Raw genomic sequence first — 6,291 nt, forward strand, 5'->3', positions numbered from 1 at the left:
ATTCAACTGTAGTCCACTAACCATGTGGAGAGCAGGCTTACTAGAACCACTGAACCTACTGTGAGTTTTGGCTTAATCATGATGCAACTGTCACACACGCATGACGATGATTTAAGCACTACCATTTTGTTTCTTTCATATCCATCTGGAGCTAATCATTTGAGAGGGCATTCTAAGAAAGTTCAAAAACCGAGATCAAATAGTTTACGCCTAGAGTTCCGTTTCTCTCATTAAATAGTGAATGACTAGAATTCTCCGCCAGAACAGGTAATATCAGCACCTTTTGTTGATGCATTCAAAGCAATGTCTGATCGTGACACTACCAGAGACTGAAAATATTAATATGGCTCGACTGACAACTGGAGACTGAAGTATTGGCTACTTAGCATAAATAATGTAAGAGTATGGACTCCAAATCTATTCTAAGATCCGCAAAAAATTCTCAAACCCAGTATGACTTAAGGACAACGCGCAAATATAGATCCCATTAGTAGAACAAGATCTGCACCATATTCATGTGAAAAGACAATACAGAACGCCGTAAAAATGGATATGCGTCATTTCCTAGAAGTATACATAATCTTTAGTGCTCACACTATGTGAGCAACTAACTCGTGATGCCATATTTTACTTATCATAAATAGAGATGGAAATACTAAGGAAAAAAATGGAATAATAGAACAACACAAAAGTTATGTGACGCTAACTTCGCTCTTTATTAAGTTCAGCGCCATCGTCTTTCAATTTCACACCATTATTTTTGTCATTCTCAAGGAGGCATCCTTAATAATTACTTTTTTTCTCAATTCATTATGGAGAATCATCAAGTAATGTGCACATTGTTATACAATCAGATATTTTGCGCCTCACTAATTACGGTAGCTATCTATCGAAACCTGATTTTCAAGAGTTTTTTTGAGACTTTGAAGTCTACTTACACACCAATTGAATGTTTCGATGAAGACAACAAATATTTTATTTACTGAACGGAATCTTATTTCATTCTCAAGGTCATTTAGATTTCAAATGCCGCGCGGAATCTAAATTTTAAACGCAACTGTATATTCTATATACAATGTCAATTTGGCTTGAAGTGGGGCTTCTGATAACTAGACATCACATTTTGTAAATTAAATCACCCAAACAACGTAAAAAGATGGTCAGGTAACTCGTTTGATTGACGACGTGCCGAAAATATTTGTATCATATGTCAAGTCTAAAATGCTCAACTTACATAATTTGAACACAATACGAAATACCATTTCGAATGTATCATGAAAATGAAAGCTGAAACTCACAGGATTAAAGGTGTCCGAAAATCAGAAATTAAATCCAGTGGTCTTTTTTCGAAGTAAAATGAAGAACTTAAGTAGAGCAATCATAAAACGTAAACAGGCAATCATACATTAAGTATGTTAATAACTAGATAGTGTGGGCCAGATAATTTCCCTGACCATCCATCTTGAAAATACCGTAAGGTTCCCGAACCCGGATTGACTTAAATTTGGGTAGTCTATTCACCGAAGTGCTCTATCCCTAATAAATTGGACAGTCGTTCGTGGAACAACAGCAATCAAGTTACCAGGGAGAGGACAGTTCCGTTGAATTATGAATACTGTAAGATTTAAGGCGTAAGGTAGATGTAAGGGGCTAAACATAAAGGACAGTTACTAAGTTAATTAGACAATGAAATAAATAAACAAAAGTGCAAGGACGAACAAATAATGAAAATTTGCTACAGGTGAAACGGGTAGGATAGATTGATAATAACAATAGAAACAATAATAATTATATTTTATTACTAAAGTGAGGATATATAAGCTATGGGACATGCATCAAGTATAAGAACAACTTCAAAATCGTCCCTCCATGTTACTGGGTTCAACTATCAGTTGTTTCGAGGGTTAGATGTTAAATCGTGAGTGGGTACCTGGTGATCGAGCCATCTTTTTAAAAATACCAACCTATGGAGCGATAGACACGTTAACGAGTTGACTGGACAAAATGAGACGAACACGTGGTGAGGACGAGTTTGAACTAACCCTGGTGGTTGCTAATGAAAATGCAGTCCCTAGCCAGTCACTTCGTGGAACACAGTGGTAGGCATAAGACAATTTTTTTGTTGGAATGATCTGACATGCCCTATATCGTGTACATATCAGGTGGTCTGCTTTTTGAATATGTTCTAACTAGAATAGTCTCAAGTAGTAGTCATTCCTCGTATTATCCGTCACTTAGTCTGAACACATTCTTTGTTGTACTTGTTTTAGAAACTTAGCAATTCTTTTAAGGAGAGTTGGTACAACACTACCGAGATTTGCATATTGATGAATTCAGCTTAACAGACAAGTAAATGGAAGCACACAATTGCCCCACCAAGTCTTTTAAATAATTAAAACTAAAGAGACGATAGACAATAAATGTTTAAACTGTCACATGAGATCAGTCACTAATACTGATTATTACAAACGCGAATGTAGACATGCACAGAGGAACAGGGAAGTTATCAAACCAAAGTCTTACTGTTTATCTGCTGAACAACTTATTTGAAAGCTCTAATAAATCTAAACGAACACATCCTCGTGTGAGGGGTGGAGCACTGTAAGGCAATCTCTCATGGTCACGTGATTTTAACAGCTGTAAAACAGATGCGGAATATTGGGATAAGATGGTGGTTTGAGGTGGTCAACAGGAAACCCTGGACCCGGGTTTCGTGCTACTTGTCACCCGTCAGCAAGGTGTACCTGTAATCCTGAGGGAACTGATGCTCCCTGGCGGATTTGATCCCGTGTCACTCAGTTTCACAGTCAGAGACGTTACCACTGAGCTATTCGGGCCGCGACCGACCTCCTGTCGGACTGAGATGTAATCACAATTGATTGATCACTGGGTGGTGATCAATGTCATGTGTATCAAGTCCTTCTTAGTGCTGATCGAATGCTATCGATGCTGAATATTCTTGTCCCACTGTAGTACCTCGTATCCAAATTACATGTGATTGTACCATGATCAATGATCCCTACTGTTGATTATGTTTCGAAGTTCCTCCCATGAAAAGTTGTTTGTCTGACATTCGGTAGTATATTTTTGGTGATTAAACATCGGCTCACCATCTTCAATGGTCATCACTCTGTCCAGCATGCCTCCCATATGTGTTTCCATTTCTAAAGGAAAAGTGCAATCTTAACGGAGACTTGGTTCACATACCAATTTTACAGAAAATCAATTAAGCATGCAAATTATGACATGTCAGATGTCTTGGGAAACAAAAAGTAACAATCGCCCCGAGACACAATGTACAACAGTTATGAGATGACTGTTTACAGAGATCTGTCTGAGGCTATTCCTATGCGAACCATACTCGCTATGTGGTCAACTCACTGCATTACCCTCTCAAGGCAATATCATGCAGTAAGAATAGACAATGAATGTGCTATCAATATTACTATACCTTTAGTTTGATCTGACACTCATAACTAGAGGCTTCAACACTCCCAAAATCCCACAAAGTACTATTTAAAATCAGCTGAATGATTCAACGACTAATTACCAATTACTATCAAAAATATCTTGCTGATCAGTCGTATGGGTTGCAACATAAAATGAAGGATGGATGGAAAATCATCAAGACTACTTACTATCACATAATCACCATCTATTACTGGTCGACTATGCCCATAAACCCATAACTAGTAGCGATCACGCTGCAATCGAACTTGGTACAGTTACGAAAATGCCCCGACATTCCTGGGCAGTAAAAGCTTGAGAACATCGTGAATAATACGGAACACCTAACGACTCCATTGAGAGAAGTCTAGAAGAGAGAGTAGATCTCGGTAAAGGACCCATACCATGCGTGTGTATGATACTAACAAATAAATACTGTGTAACTGTTTTTTCCCGAACAAACCTTGTTGAAAACTTCAGTCATATTCAAAACTGTTATATCCTGGCGAAGACATAAGTACGGGTAACTCCCAGGATCTATTATTGGACTATTATTCTATGTATATTCCTGTTGTATAACTATTCAGTAACTAGATTATCTATATTTATATTTATCTTATTACAAGCTTCATTCCGACCTATCGATTATTATTATATGATTTACTGTTCCTAATTTATACTCAGTTTATTGATTATTGTCTCCCACGCCTACAGCCACATTTGGTTTGATTTTGTACAAATATTATTTTCTATTTTATGGTGTGATGTGGCCTGCCTGTCTGGTATATAAACAAAGTATGGTTGAAATAAACGATTCACATTGCCGAGGCTGCTATTGATGTTCTGGACTCAAGTGGACGGGCTAGGCGGATTAAGGACCAATAAGGACTCGAGATTGCTCATACTAATCGAATATCATTGTCACAGTGTTAAGGTCGAAGAAGTCGTATTCTATTGGCAAATAATTCACGCGAGTTACATCCTTGTTTAATTTGTAAGGTCACAACAAATTAGCGACAACCTTGAGTAAGACATAACAGTTGGCGACGGCTAGGTCAATACATAACAAAAACAACCATATCGACTCATATCACAGAGGAAAAGAAGAGCATGCTTACTTTTCTCATCATTGGACTTAAAAGTAAAAGTAACCAAAAGTTTGGTAGACAACCGAATCCGGGAATACATAAGCGTTTACAAACTATTTTATGAATCATAAAGTGGACTCATAAAAATTTGGGATCTATGTCTTAGGCACATCTTAGGAGTGAAACAGATCAACATACTGTAGGGGTCGGGAAGTATTTGTGCACATATTATTCCTGGACATCCCCAAAACAATTATGACACCATGCTTTACACTATCTTACTGTCTAAGTAACACCGATGGAGCTTACGGATTTATTCCATCCCTTATCAGGAAGCCATCTGAGACACTGAGTATTCTACGCCGAACTCAATACAGTACGTCTAAACAGGAGGGTGTCAATGTTTGCGTTATGGCGTAGAGCCACACTGGACCATCAGCTGTTCCTATTATTCATCAGAGACTCACAAAACCTTGGTCCACATAAATAATATGTACGTAAATCACCTCATATGAACTGCGACGCATACACTTAATACCACTTTCATGTTTTAACCAGAGATGGATGACGACTAGTATTTAAATCTAGAATGTACGTTTCGTTATTTTAAAAACTCGTCATCTGGAAGCTCCCGCATCCAGAGTTGGTGTTCATTCTGTGACGGGAGCATCCAGCTAACGAGTCCTGAATAAGATGAAATGAGCGTCCTGGATTTCACGACTAGCCACCAACCATCCCTGATATAAACGTCAGTGACTTGCTGGAAATATCGAGGTTATCCGCAAAGGGTACACGCATGTAAAAGCGGACTAATTAGATGGGGTCCTAAAAATCAATTGAAACATCCAAACAACCAATATATTTGAATTAAAAGTGCCCCCAGGCTTGCCCAAGTCAGCATCAAACAGATGTTAACATGTGATTTCTCAGACAGGTAACTGCTCATAATTTTCACGTAAAAACTTGAAGACATCCTGCTGAGGTCTTCAATAGTAGAAAGATCATTTTTCACGTCATGTATCAAGTGATTGATATCGTCTTCATAAATTCCATTAGTCAGACCATGTAGACAATATAAGGCAAATCCATTAGACACTGATATGAAAGCTCATATGCTTCTTATTTAGCTCACTAATTTATGGCTAACGCTGTCAAATAAAATGGTACGAACTGGTGCAACAAATATACAGCTAGTTTAGCTGCATATAAGAGAAATGTGACAACATTTGATATACCTTCACTCATAGGTGACTTACTATCACTGTCTATAAAAGATTTTACGTCTCGTCCCAATATATGGAAGACAGATACAAAAGCGATTAACCCCATAGCCTATTTGGGAGACTTGAGAATAGACGTGAAAATAGATACGAGGTCGATTTAGGGGGGTGTGAAAACTTGTTACGCTGTTCTTCATACTTCGAAGAATTCTTTGAGAAACAGAACTTGAAATAAGTCGTGAGATTCGACTCAGGCAAAAGTTAGATTACTTGTTACATAATGCACAACACAGCTTCCAGAGGTTTGCCATGTTTAGTGGAGTTCCTAGCAGTGATAAGAAGATAAGAGTAACCGTCTGATGATGATATTGTTTAAGTAATGCTCAACAAGGCATTTGTCAAGAGCTGAAAAATTTAGAAACGTATGAACCTCTGCTAAACTGCACCAGATACCGTAGAAAAAATAGGAATAGATTTAGAAGTTTCATCTTGGAAGCCAGCAATAATTGGAGTACATCACGGCTCGCTTCCATATT

This window comes from Schistosoma mansoni, chromosome 1, assembly GCF_000237925.1.
Source record: "Schistosoma mansoni strain Puerto Rico chromosome 1, complete genome".
In the NCBI taxonomy this organism is placed as follows: domain Eukaryota; kingdom Metazoa; phylum Platyhelminthes; class Trematoda; order Strigeidida; family Schistosomatidae; genus Schistosoma; species Schistosoma mansoni.